This window comes from Hylobates moloch, unplaced genomic scaffold (genome assembly GCF_009828535.3).
Source record: "Hylobates moloch isolate HMO894 unplaced genomic scaffold, HMol_V3 SCAFFOLD_1, whole genome shotgun sequence".
Taxonomy (NCBI): domain Eukaryota; kingdom Metazoa; phylum Chordata; class Mammalia; order Primates; family Hylobatidae; genus Hylobates; species Hylobates moloch.
In genome coordinates this window covers 113,152,094-113,166,900 of record NW_026652276.1, presented here as the reverse complement: position 1 = coordinate 113,166,900, position 14,807 = coordinate 113,152,094, and the positions used below count along the sequence as shown (strand labels likewise).

At 37.0% G+C, this 14,807-nt stretch overlaps 1 long non-coding RNA gene across 9 annotated transcripts; it reads left to right on the top strand.

Annotated features, from left to right (window-relative positions):
- Positions 1-759: 759 nt before the first annotated feature.
- On the top strand, positions 760-8,767 carry LOC131384306 (uncharacterized). 9 transcript variants are annotated; one of them, XR_009215023.1, is made up of 8 exons: positions 760-919; positions 2,105-2,185; positions 3,507-3,628; positions 4,207-4,426; positions 4,514-4,624; positions 5,406-5,483; positions 6,183-6,306; positions 8,648-8,767. It is a non-coding gene; the product is annotated as an uncharacterized LOC131384306 (long non-coding RNA). The 9 variants fall into 9 exon arrangements; XR_009215025.1 differs by having other exon boundaries at positions 4,253-4,426; positions 6,183-6,413; positions 8,648-8,709; XR_009215028.1 differs by having other exon boundaries at positions 4,207-4,422; positions 6,183-6,413; positions 8,648-8,709.
- The last annotated feature ends 6,040 nt before the right edge of the window (positions 8,768-14,807 follow it).

Below are 14,807 nucleotides of genomic sequence, written 5' to 3'. Positions count from 1 at the left end.
TAATTTGACTCTCCAGACTAGTTCCAGCCCACATATGGGATTGTGATATTTACCTGGGCCAAACTCTACGTGATGTAACTTTTCTTGCTGGCCCCTTCTCTCAGTAAATATTGTGACATATCATTGGATCCAGCACCCAGGTGATGTTATATTTTTGCCTGCACCATGATGACAGAAATCACTGTGACATATCACTGTGTCCACCACTTAGGTGATGTAACTCTCCTCTCTTGAATAAGCCCTGCACACAGGGAGAATAATGACATATGTGTAGGCCAGGCAGAGAGGTGATGGTACTCTTTTGCCTGGGCCATTCCCCAAGGAGGGTATTGTGACATATCTCTGAGCATGTTACCTAGGTGATGTGACACCCTGCTTGGGCCCGAGCATTGTGACATAAGGGTGGAACCTGCACTTAGGTGATGTAACTCTTTTGCCTGGGTCTTGTCCTAAGGTGGCTTGTGACATATTGAAGACCCAGCACCCAGGTAATGTGGCTCTTCTGCCTGGTTTCTGCCCACATGTTACATTGTGATATACACCTTGAGAAGCACCTAGGTGATATGATTTTCCTTTTCTGCCTGAGCCCTGCCTATTAGGGACATTGGGACATATCTCTGAGCCCATGACCTAAGTGATGTGACTTTCTTCTGCCTGGGCCTTTACAATGGAGGGATTGTGACATATTGCTGAGTCCAGCACTTAAGTAATGTGACTCTCCTCTTTCCTGAACCATGCCCACAAAAAGGGAATTTTAACATACTGCTGGGCCCAGCATGCAGATGATGTCACTCTTCTGCCTGGGTCCTGCATAAAGAGGGAATTATGACATATTGCTGGTCCCAGCACCCTGATGATGTGACTCTCCTGCGTGTGCTGGAGCCACACATGGTATTTTGACATATCTTGGGCCCATTCTGTAGGTGTTTTGTCTTTTATCTCTTGGCTGGGTTTTTTCCACATGTGGAATTGTGTCCTATTGCTAGGTCCAGCACCAAGTTAATGTTACCCTTCTTCCTAAGGCCTGCCTAGAGAGGGCATTGTAACATGTTGCTTGGCACAGCACCTAAAGGATATTACCCCCCTGCCTAGTTTTTGCCCACAAATGGGATTATGACATATACTGCGCTTCAGTTCTCAGGCTTGACAATTAAGCTTATACTGAGATTCAAACAATAAGAGATATTTGCCTCTCATAGCTAGGCTTAGGGCAATAAGTAAGGTTCTGAGTTGCATATTTGTACAATGCTCACATAGTTTAAAACATGAATGTGTATTGTATGAACTTTTTGGGTGGTACAGAGAGTTTCATAACAGGGCCCAGCCAAAGGTTAAGATTGTGACTTTCACCACCTCATGATGGCGCTTGTTTTTCATGTGCATCTGATTCACATCTAACAATTGTGTTCAGAGCTCCTGCTTCCTTTCAGACAGAGGGTACAGAAAGTGCATTTCTCCCAGGAGCCCAGGCTTTACTCACCTCCTCTGTGAGGCTAAAGACAAAAGTGCTACAGAACTCAGAGGCTGCTTTATAGAGAGGTTTTATATGCACAAAACTGAGTCTTGGTGTGTGGATTGGTCTAAATTACATTTTGAATTTATTTTCTCTCCCAATACTTGTAAATCTGGTGATTGTAAAATAATATCTGTGCCTTTTTTGGTGCTGGCCATTCATTCCAGAAAGTTTGTATTGCTTTCCATATGGATTTTCAAGTTGCTACTGATTGCTTTGGGTGCAATGCTCTAACATATGAAGGTGAACTTTTCTGATTGGTGACCTGGTATTGTGTTTTTAACTAACTTCAATTCTCACAGTATTAATCATAATTCCAAGAAGACTATTTTATGATAATATTTATGGACTTTGAAAATCTGACATAAAGTCCCCTGTTTCAGCAGCAAGTAAACATTAATTTTTATAGGTTAGTGTTTTTAGAAACTTCTGCTAAACAACAATCTGATTATTGTTGTTGGAATATAACCCAGGTATTATTATAGCAGCTGTCCACTGTCAGTTTTGTGTGTATATAAACATATCTTTATGTAATAATTTTATCTATAACTTTAAGATTTTTTCTTATATTTTTCTTATTTTTCCAAACAGTGCTGGCGTATTTTTGGATATATTACACAAAACGTATGACAAAATTCTAAATATTTAAAAGACCTTGGCTTCCTGACCATTGTAAGTTTGTATTTTTTATCTCCATTTTAAATTGAATTATAAATTTCTGTGTAAAGTTCTGTAATTATTTTTTAAAAAATATTTGCAATGTTTTTGTCAGATAAATAAAAACTAATAGTTTGGATATCAGATTTCCTTCCTACAGTTTAAGTTTTGTAATGTCCTGTATAGTAAATAGCATCTTTTTAAAGAATACAATTTGCTGACTTTTACACAAGGATACAGCAATGAAAGCATCACCACATTCCAGATTCAAGATAATAAACACATTCTTCCCTCTCCAAAGTTTTCTCCTCCCCCTTTCTAATTCATCTGTCCTTCTCCCTCCATTCTATTATTCTTCCCCTGAGCTGCCACTTCATGTAATGGAATCATGCAGGACAGGTATTTTTGTTGTTCTGGATTCTTTAAAGTCAGAAGAATCATTTTCACATTGATCTATAACATTTTAAATATTAATGGTTTGTTCTTTTTCATTACTAAGTAAAATTCCTTTGTATAGTCATGTGACACTGTGTCTATCCTCTACCTTAGAAAGAGACATGAGGCTTAATTTTTCCATTTGGTCTTTGTCCTGAAAACCAAAACCTAGACAGCAGCACCTTTGCAAGATTTCTCTGTGTATCCTTGCATTTTGCAACTCCATGATCAATTGACAGGGAAAACATCCAATTGATATTGTGTTTAAAATTGTTCAAACATATAGAACATAAATAATAATTATTTTGGAACTCTTGTTGAAAGGAAAAATCACTGACATGAGACAAGTGATTTTTGCAATTACCATCAACATTTTATTATAAAAATGTTCATACATACAGCATTGATTTGTTAACATTTTAATGAACATGACTTAATGCATATCTACACATCTTTCCGTTCCTCCATCCACTCATCACCTCATCTTATTTTAGATGTATTTCCAGCTAAATTGGAAATATCAACATACTTCACACTGAATGGTTTAGCAAGACTAACATTAACTGAATTCAGTACTTTTTAATAAAATTTTCTTCTAAGGAACATGACATAGAAGAAAATATACAAATCTTAAGTGTGAGTTTACTAATTTTGAAACCAGCACACTCCCACCCCCTTTCAAGATGTACAATATTATGTCACCCCAGAAAGTAAACTCTCCCTCTTACCAGCCAATCCCTTTCTCATCAAAGGTTAATTTTACTTTATCTAAAATTTCACGTATATAGATGCAGGCCATGCCATAGGTACTCTTTTGTGTCTGCCTTATTCTGCTCAACACAATGTTTCTGAAATTATTCCCATTGTTGCATGGATTTCTAATTCAATTCTTTCCATTTAGGACTCAGCATATTCATGGTCCTACCTGTTGAATGGCTGTCTCTGTTTAATTCACCATCTTGAAAAAAATATTTAAAATTAAGATGTTTTCAAGAACATACAGCTAAATCCTGAGGAATCTATGTAAGAATCTTATCAGAAGCCATTATCATTATGGATATTGTGTTTTACAAAATAAAAAGGGAAAAGATTTATTAGCATAAGAATTATAAAAACTCTGCCATTAACATTATGAAAATTAAATAGTTTGATGTTCATTTGATAGAATGTCAACAGAGCTTTCAGTCAAAAATAAGTTTTTGTTTGTTTGTTTGTTTTTTGTTTTTTTTTTTGAGACGGAGTCTCGCTCTGTCGCCCAGGCTGGAGTGCAGTGGCGCGATCTCGGCTCACTGCAAGCTCCACCTCCCGGGTTCACGCCATTCTCCTGCCTCAGCCTCTCCGAGTAGCTGGGACTACAGGCACCCGCCACCACGCCCGGCTAATTTTTTTGTATTTTTAGTAGAGACGGCGTTTCACTGTGGTCTCGATCTCCTGACCTTGTGATCCGCCTGCCTCGGCCTCCCAAAGTGCTGGGATTACAAGCGTGAGCCACCGCGCCCGGCCATAAGTTTTTTTTTTACCATTGTGTTCTTTATTAGAAATAAAGTATGAAGTTTCACCACTTAAATAGAAAATTATTTCTAAAGTTTTCTGCCTTATAGTTCTATTGTGTGGGTGGAAGGAAAGCTTCTGCTCTCCTCTCTAAAGGTTCACTGCAGAAATAAACTGACAACAGACAGCTTAACAGAAGAAGAAAAACATACAACCTTATTAACAGACATAAACATGGGAGCCAGTCAAAAAATGAGACTGCAAGAAGAGCCAGATTCTTGATGATTAAAGAGCACCCTCCTCTCAAGGGAGAGAGAGATGGAGATGTAGGTAATTTATAGGAGCACCACGTGATTTTTAGGGGAAATTAAAGAGCTCAAGGAATAAACAATTATACTGACACAAAATTCCTCTAAGATTGTAGGGAAGAGGCGACAAACTGCTGGAAGGTGAAAAAAAGAACTGCACTGCATCTCATGAGGAAGAGAAAACCCTCCAAATAACAAATAAGAAGTGTGTCTGGACAGGGTAATAAGTGGTCATTTCAAATGACATCATTCAAAGTGCATGTTGTCAGTTGCAACTGGAGAGAGATCAGTATGTCAAAAGTCTGTACTTGATAAGAATTTGGCTGCTAAGTTGTGCCATAATTTAGCTTTTGAGCCTTTTATTTATTGGGTAAACTGAGCTCTACATTTTCACTTGCTATTCATCGTAGTAAAAGTGTCTGGGTGTCTAGGGGCTGAACCTTCTTCTGAACAATGATCTATAAAAAATGCTAATACCACAATAATTTCTTATATTCAAGGAAATAGGAAGTATGTTTTAGTTTTACAACCCAGATAATTACACATCATTCAGCACTGCCCTTCAAGATATGTAGAAAACAGAAAATACATAAGTTTTGAAGGTATCTAGGCACATTAAACAGTGCCTACCCCGCTTAGTCTTGAACAGAGAATTTTCAATGTAAATTGGAGAAAGTTTTTTATTGAACCACTTTTTAAATATTCCATTAAGAAAAGTTCAGTTGAGTTGTTTGACTTGGACATCTTTGCACCTTCTCATGCATCTCATGATGCACACTTCTGCATCATCTCCTAAGCAGGGAGGTTGTGGGTGACTCACAATGTTTCATCACCTCTGATTTCTTCATGTGTTTGACATTTCTCCTAGCTCTGAACTGGGCCAGCTACTTTTCCCATGAAACCAAGCAGCGGCTGTGGGATAGATGTGGTTGCTCTTTCATCTTTTTAGATCACCTGTTGTTTCTATCAAAATCCTAGTACAGTTTTTGTTTCTATTCTAGGTGCAAAAATCAGAAAAAAAAATTTCTACAAAGAACTTGAAAGATGCTATTTCAATAAATACCTCAGGAATTTCAGAGGTATATAACCCACGTCTGTGACAGGATTTGCATTGCATCTTGGCTATGATGAAAACAAATATTTCATGTCTTAAGAGATTAAGATCATAGAGTATCTATATGGAATTCCTTGTGAGAATTCATTAGTTGGTGAGAATGTTTTGTTAGGTTTAAACCAGCCTCAGTGAAGCTGGTGTCAGGGAAGGGAAAGTGGACTTTGAACAGAGCAGAAACAGAAGAAAGATGCTCTGCTGCAGATCAGGAAAAAGCAGGGGATGAAATGTTACAAATTGTAGAACTCAGAAAACTGAAGGTAATTACTTCTTTTTCAAATTGTGAAACATTTTAACCTGTGGTAAAATATTCATAACATGATAATTACCATCTAACCATGTTGAAGTCTACAGTTCAGTTATTTGAAGTATATTCATGTCATTGCTCAATTATTATTTGCTAAATATCTTCTCTCAAGTCTTTCTTAAAGTCATGAAATGTAGATGATGAATCCATGGATTAACAGTGGAAAGCCTGGAGGTCCAATAGCCTTAGCCAGGAAGATATGCTATCTGTCAGAGTCCCCATAGCATGAAAATGAGTTTGCCCTGGAAAGGGAAAAAACAGATTTTGCCCTCAGATTTCTCACCTTCTTCTCTTCCTACCTGAACCAAGGATTCAGGTCCACTTGCATGCATACAAAGAAAAGGGGTTTATCTTTTCCAGGAATTAAAATTGACCTGCAAGCCGTCTTTGCTTCATGGAGATCTATAGAAGCTGAAGTCCAAAAGGTGGCGATGAAGCTCGGCAATTACAAAATCTACAGAAAAAGAAAGACTGCCAAGAAAGAGTAAGATATTCATTGACACAAATACTGTTGTATGAACCATATCCCAATGAAAGTAGACAACTGCAATGTCCTTGAGAATATTTTCTGCAATATTTGTGGCAAATTCAGTGAGTATAAAATTGAGTTTTTTCTTCATGCTTTATTAGTTCGATCTTCATATTTTCTTTTCCTTCCTACATTCTCGTTTGTAATTTTTTAGGGGGAAGAAGAGGTACTGGTACTGGCATCGTTCAATTTAATGCTTGGGTCACCTTTGGATTCATTATCACAGTCTTAGCTTTTGGTCATATTACATTGTATTTTCCTGCCATGTGAATAGTCTACTTAAATTAATTGTAGGATGCTGACTAATAATCTTTAGCAATGAATTGAAGCCTACTAGCATTTTATCTTGCTGCAGAAAAGATGGGAGTCTACTTCTGGGGTATGGTCAGGGTTCCTAGCACACCTGGATGCCCTTTATATAGTCAGCCCTCTACATACTCAGCAATTGAGGTCATCAGTGCAGGCTCAGCCCCTACAAAGGCCAAAGTATTTCCTGTCCAGCTCTATTGCTGGTGTGTGACTCCTGGGTTCCAGCCAAAGCCAGAGGACTTCAGTAGGGGTCACATTCATTGGCAGACCCTCAATCCACTTCTTTTTCATCTAGTCCCATGCATGTGTGCAAAAGCTGCTCTGCTTCTTTGCATCTCAGTAGTCCCTTTCAGAATCCAATGATGAAACTCAGGGAAATGGGCTCCAAATGTGAGACTGACCTTCTTCCTGAGTTTTCTTCTTCTTCATCTCAGCCTCATGTCCATTTACTTCTCTGTTAGCAATTTGATGAATTAAATTATGGGCTTTGTATACTGTCTGGTGTTTCCCATTGTTCTCACAGGAGATCAGAAACTTCAGATGCACTCGTGTCTGCTCAAGAGCAGAATCCTTCCTTAGATTCCTTCCAGACTCAGGTTTTGTGTTTCTAGTTTCCAAGGGCACAGCAGGAGTAGTGATGTCCCCACTAGCTTTTCACTTGCACTAAACTGTGACCTCATTTAGGGTGAGGACAGGACCCTGCTCCCATTTCAGCTTTAGCACCTCACAACACACTCCTTGCTTGAGGTCACTCCAGGCAGCATGTGTTGAAGGATGGCCTAGGTGATCAGAAACAAGTGCATTAACTTTCTCTTTGAAGTGTTTTTGTTCCTGTTTCCTAGAGTTATTGGAATTTTACATGTCCTTCACATGAAATCAAGTACCAAGTGAGATCCTTAGAGTCAGAACCATGAATCAAGTAGTGTGAAGGCAACACAGCAAACCTACCTTTTTAGGCCATTTTCTTTTTCTGCACTCACTCTCTATGAACTGAACCTTGTGAAAATCATATGAACTGAACCATATCATCAACACCAGGGTGGATGATATGCAGTTGTCACCAATTTTCAGGACATAACACCCTGACTAAGGAGCCATTTAGATGATTTCTAATTCAGTATATATGTCCAGCACTCAAATTAGCATTATCTCTCAATAAGGATCTTTAAAGTCAATGATAAGAGTTCCATCCCTCAATTATGGAAATGTACAGTAGTGAACTGCAGTGTTAATGACACCATGTTCCGGAAGGATCACTCTAAAACTGATTGTCAGGATTCTGGCATTAGCCTCTGATGGAGAATCAGGTCTGCCACAGGAGGAGTAAGATGAGTAGGAACAGTGAGAACTCATGGACACAGGAAGGGGAACATCACACTCCGGGGACTGTTGTGGGGTGGGGGGAGGGGGGAGGGACAGCATTAGGAGATATACCTAATGCTAAATGACGAGTTAATGGGCGCAGCAAAAGAACATGGCATGTGGATACATATGTAACAAACCTGCACATTGTGCACATGTACCCTAAAACCTAAAGTATAATAATAAAATAAATAAATAAATAAAAAGATGAGTAGCGATCCCTACTCCATCCTGATGGAGTTAGTTTTGATGAGTTGGTGAGGTCTGGTTTTCCACACTAAACTAAAATGAGCTTTTGCTGTGTCAATCTCAAGGCTGACCCCAGAAGCAGACATAGTGCATCTCATTGAAGCTTGTAATAGCCCTTACTTACTAAAGAATAGGACTATAGACCTATTAAGATGAGCTGGTAATAACAGGTGACTTGCTAGCAGGCCAGAGTATGATTTTTCTTTGTCCCTCAATGGGAGGTGTCAATTCTTCCTTCAGTTGTGAGGATCAGTTGCTTCACTTATGGGAAGGTTGGCAAATGACCTTTGAATCATGACCTTCAGACGTCAGAAGGGAAGAGAGAATCCCACATGGGCTAGTGAATCATGTGCATGTATTTCCCTTCTCAACTCAGGAAGCTGAGAATGAAAGAACGTGAGTGATCAGAAAAGAAGAGACAGCTGTCAGAGGCAGGGGAAAAGGTAAAATTGATTATGGAAAAAATACACATCTACATGTGAGTTCAGAAATTGAACACCAGCCTCTCGGGAAACTTCCATTGGAGTGTTTTTTTTCAACCTTTGTACAATGTTTAGACCCAGTTAACACAGGAATAGAAACAAATGGTCAGAAGACATATCTAAAGAGAGAATTCACACAAGAGAGAACAAAGTACCTTAAGATTTACCAGTGACCAAAACGTGTGAAGTAGTGAAGCATCTCTTGACCCCATTGCAGGTCAGACTGTGTGGAATCTAGGTTCATACCAGCCTTTCTAGGGATTGTGTGAGTTTTTGTCATCCTTAGAAAAGCACGTTGCTGTAGAATCAGCCACATTCTTCAAACTGACTGTGCCTGTTGAGAAGCCCACCTTTTTCCGCCCTGTGAAATATGGCAAAGATATTAATACAAGGAGAATAGAGCTTTATGATAAAAGATGACAAGTGAAGGATGAATTAGGTACATACTGAGAATAGGTAAGACAATTGTCAACTCAGAAACCATTAAGTAAAGCAGGAGGAATCATTATAGCAACACTTTTGATCATACTGTACTTATATAACCACGTGAAAAATGTTTTCTATGTATAGATTTACATAGGGTACAGTTATGGGGATAACAGGAACATTACAGATTATTTAAAATCACACTGAAAATGGCGCATTATCTGATGAAAGTGATTCTAAATCATAGGAAAATGATTTAAGACATGCAAGAGCTGTGGCAGCAGGTAGAGGACTACTATAGATGTGAGTTAAGAAGCCTTCCTCCCCACAGTTACAGAATCTTTCAGTGCTGATACAGATGATTCCATGACACTTGGACTCTCTCAACATATAATTTTTCATGTGTTGGCTTTTTCATATCATGCCTTCTGCAAGAAAGGCTCTCGAGGGCCGGGCGCGGTGGCTCACGCTTGTAATCCCAGCACTTTGGGAGGCCGAGGCGGGCGGATCACGAGGTCAGGAGATCGAGACCATGGTGAAACCCCGTCTCTACCAAAAATACAAAAAATTAGCCGGGCGTGGTGGCGGGCGCCTGTAGTCCCAGCTACTCGGAGAGGCTGAGGCAGGAGAATGGCGTGAACCCGGGAGGCGGAGGTTGCAGTGAGCCGAGATCGCGCCACTGCACTCCAGCCTGGGCGACAGAGCAAGACTCTGTCTCAAAAAAAAAAAAAAAAAAAAAGAAAGGCTCTCGAAGAACCCTGTCTCCCATGGGAGGAGTCAGACAAGGATCAAGAGAGTCAGACAAGAGCGATCCCCTGCCTCCCAGATGCTCCATTTTGACTGAGTTAGTTGTGAACTTGTTAAATACTATAAAAAAAGTGTTCTTAACTTGTTGAATCAAAACACGGGTGTTTTCTTTGATATAAGGTCGCACATCACAAAGCATTTACTCAGATATTTGTTTCTAGCTTTTAGGACTGGATATTTGTATGTACCCATGAAAGCTCAATGGGCTCAGATATGCCACTTCTTAAATTCTACAAAAAGAGTGTTTGGAACTTGTTTCATCAAAACGCACGTTCAATTCTGTGATATAAACAATACATCACAAAGTGTTTTACAAATAGCTTATCTCTAGTTTTTAGGGCTGGTTATTTCTATTTTCATGCAAAAGTTCAATAGGTTCAGAAACATCAATTCTTAGATTCTACAATAAGCCTGTTACAAACTTGTTGAATCAAAATATTTTATATTCTGTAATATAAAATAGCCTATCCCAAAGCATTTTCACAAATAGATTATTACTCACTCTTAGAACTGGATATTCATATGTCTCTGTAAAGGTTCAATAGGCTTTGAAATGTCACTTAGATTCTACAAAAGAAGTGTTTGAAACCTCTTTCATCAAAATGCAGGTTTAATTCTGTGATATAAAACAGCACATCACAAAACATTTTTACAGATAGAATGTTTGGGTTTTAGGGCTAGATATTCATATTTTTTATAAGGGCTCAATAGGTTCAGAAACATAACTTTTTAGAATCTATAAAAAGAGTGTTTCGAACTTGTTGAATCAAAACAGGTACAATTGTGTTATATAAAATAGGAAATAACAAAGTGTTTTCACACATAGCTTGTTTGTAGTTTTCAGGGCTGGATTTTTGTATGTTGCTATAAGGACTCAATACACTTAAATGTGTCGCTTTTTAGATTCTACAAAAAAAGCATTTGGAACCTGTTTTATCAAAATGCAGGTTTAATCCTGTGGCTTAATACAGCATATCACAAAGCACTTTCACAGATGGCTTGTTACTAGTTTTTAGGCCTGGATATTCATATTTTCTTATCAGGGCTCAACAGGTCAGAAATGTCACTTCTTAGATTCTACAAAAATCATATTTTGACCTTATTGAATCAAAACACAGGTTCTATTCTGTGATATAAAATAGCACATTACAAAACATTTTCACAGATAGCTTGTTTCTAGTTTTTAGGACTGGATATTCATAAGTTCCTGTAGGAAATGTTCCTTCTTAGATTCTACAAGAACAGTGTCTGGGACCTGTTTTATCAAAATTCAGGTTCAATTCTGTCATATAAAACAGCACATCACAAAGAGTTTTCACAGAGAGCTTGTTTCTAGTTTTTAGGACTGTGTATTTGTATTTTCTTATAAGGGCTCAATAGGTTTAGAAATGTCACTTTTTAGATTCTACAAAAAGAGTGTTTCAATCTTGTTGAATCAAAACACAGGTTCCATTCTGTGATAAAAAAGAAAAAACAGCAAAACACAAAGCATTTTCACAGATAGCTATTTTCTAGTTTTTAGGGCTGGATATTTGTATTTTCTTGTAAGGGCTCAATAGATTCAGAAATGTCACATCCTAGATTCTACAAAAAGTGTTTCAAACTTATTTAATCAAAACATAGTTTCCATTCTGTGATATAAAACAGCACATCACAAAGCATTCTCACAGCTTGTTTCTAGTTTTTTGGACTGGATATTTGTATCTTCGTATAAAAGCTCAATAAGCTCATCTATGTCTCTTCTTAGATTCTACAAAAAGAGTGTTTTGAACTTGTGGAATCAAATCACAGGTTCCATTCTGTAGTACAAAACAGCATATCACAATGTGTTTTCATACAGAGTTTGTTTCTAATTTTAAGGGCAGGATATTCATATGTTACTATAAGGGCTAAATTAGCTTTAAAAAGGTCACTTCTCAGTTTCTACAAAAAGAATGTTTGGAACATGTTTCATCAAAATACACGTTCAATTTAGTAATAAAAAACAGCACATTCCAAAGTATTTTCACAGATAGCTTGTTTCTAGTTTTTACTGCTAGATATTTGTATTTTCTTATAAGGGTTCAACAGGTTCAGAAATGTCATTTTTTAGATTCTACAAAAAGAGAGTTCTAAACTTGTTGAATCGAAACATAGATTCCATTCTGTGATATAAAACAGCACATCACAAAGTGTCTTCACAGATAGCATGTTTCTAGCTTTTAAGATTGGATATTCATATGTTCCTATAAAGGCTCAATAGGCTCAAAATTGTTATTTTGAATTCTACAAAAAGAATGTTTGGAACCTGTTTCATCAAAATGCAAGTTCAATTCTGTGGTGTAAAATAGCAAATAACAAAACTTTTTTACAGATAGCTTGTCTCTAGTATTTAGTGCTGGATATTCCTACTTTCTTATAAAACCTGAATAGGCTCAGAAAATTACTTCTTAGGTTCTACAAATATAGTGTTTCTAACTTGTATCAAAACACGGGTTCCATTCTGTGAAAAAAAAATAGCACATCACAGAAAGATTTCACAGATTGTTTCTGGTTTATATTGCTAGATACTCATATTTTCTTATAAAAGCTCAATAGGCTCAGAACTGTCACTTTTTAGATTCTACAAAAAAGCGTTTAATATCTGTTTTATCAAAATGTGGATTGAATTCTGTGATATAAAACAGCACATCACAAAGCATATTCACGGATAGCTTGATTCTAGTTTTTAGGGCTGGATATTTGTATTTTATTATGTGAGCTCAATAGGTTCCTAATCATCACTTCATAGATTCTACAAAAAAGTGTTTCAAACTTGTTGAATAAAAACAAGGTTACATTCTTTGAAACAAAACAGCAGAACACAAGCATTTTCACAGATAGCTTGTTTCTACTTTTTAGGGCTGGATATTTGTATTTTCTTATAAAGGCTCAATAGATTTAGTAACATCACATATTAGATTCTACAAAAAGACTTTCAAACTTGTTGAATCAAAACACAGGTTCCAATCTGTGACATAATGCAGCACATCACACAGTGTTCTCACAGATAGCTTGTTTCTAGTTTTTAAAGCTGGATATACCTATTTTCTTCCAATAGGAAGAAATAGGTTTGGAGCCGTCACTTCTTAGATTTCACAAAAAGAGTGTTTTGAACTTGTTGAATCAAAACACAGGTTCCATTCTGTGATAAAAATACCACATCACAAAGCATTTTTACATATAGCTTGTTTCTAGTTTATAGAACTAGATATTAATATATTACTACAGGGGCTCAATAGGCTCAGTAATGTCACTTCTAAGATTCTACAGAAAGACTGGAACCTATTTTGTCAAAACAAAAGTTCGATGCTGTGCTATAAAATAGCACATCAGAAAGCGTTTTCACAGATAGATTGTTTCTAGTTTTTAGGACTGGATATTTGTATGTTCCTATAAGGGCTCAATAGGCTCAGCAATGCCATTTTTAATTTCTACCAAAAGAGTGTTTGGAACTTGTTTCATCAAAATGCAGGTTCACTTCTGAAATATAAAACAGCACATCACAAAGCATTTTCACAAATAGCTTTTTTTCTAGTTTTTAGGACTGAATATTCACTTGTTCCTATAAGGGCTTAATAGGCTTGGAAATGTCACTTCTTTGATCGTGCAAAGAGAGTGTTTGGAACATGTTTTATCAAAATGGAGGATCCATTTGGTGATATAAAACAGCAAATCACAAAAGGTTTTCACAAATAGGTTGTTTCTAGATTTTAGGACTGGATATTCATATGTTCCTATAAGGCTCATTGGGCTTGGAAATGTCACTTTTTAGCATCTACAAAAAGAGTGTTTGGAAACTGTTTCATCAAAATGCACTTTCAATTCTGCGTTAAAAAAGAGCACATCACAAAATGCTTTTTTCTAGTTTGTAGAGCTGGATATGAGTATGTTCTCATAAAAACTCAATAGGCAAGGAAATGTGACTTTTAGATTCTATGTAATTTTTGCTTGGAACCTGTTTCATTAAAACACAGGTTCAATTCTGTGATATAAAACAGCACATCACAAAGCGTTTTCACAGATAGCTTGTTTCTAATTTTTAAGACGCTATTTGTACGTTTTTATAAGGGCTCACTAGGCAGGGAAATGTCACTTCTTAGATTCTACAAAAAGATTATTTGGAACCCGTTTCATCAAAATGCGGGTTGAATTCTTGGATATAAAATAGCACATCACAAAGCATTTTCACAGATATCTTGTTTCTAGTTTATAAAACTGGATATTTGTATGGTCCTAGAAGTGCTCATTAGTCTTGGAAATGTCACTGCTTGGATTCTACAAAAAGAGTGTTTGAAACCTATTTAATCAAGATGCAGCTTCAATTTCATGATATAAAACAGCACATCACAAAGTATTTTCACAAGTAGGTTGTTTTCAAGTTTTTAGGGCTGGGTATTCATATGTTTCTATAAGGGCTCATAGGCTTGGAAATGTCACTTGTTGGCATCTACACAAAGAGTGTTTGTAACCTGTTTCACGAAAATGCAGGTTCAATTCTGTGATGCAGAACAGCACGTTACAAAGTATTTTTACGGATAGATTGTTTCTAGTTTTTAGGACTGGAAATTCATATTTTCTTATAAGGACTCAATAGTTTGGAAACATCGCTTTTAGATTCCATAAAAAGGGTGTTTCATCCTTGTTGAATAAAAACACAGGTTTCATTTTGTGATATAGAACAGCACATTATAAAGCGTTTTCACAGATAGCTTGTTTCTAGTTCTCAGGGTTGGGTATTTTTATGTTCCTATAAGTGCTCAATAGACTCAGACATGTCAATTCCTAGAATCCCCAAAAAGA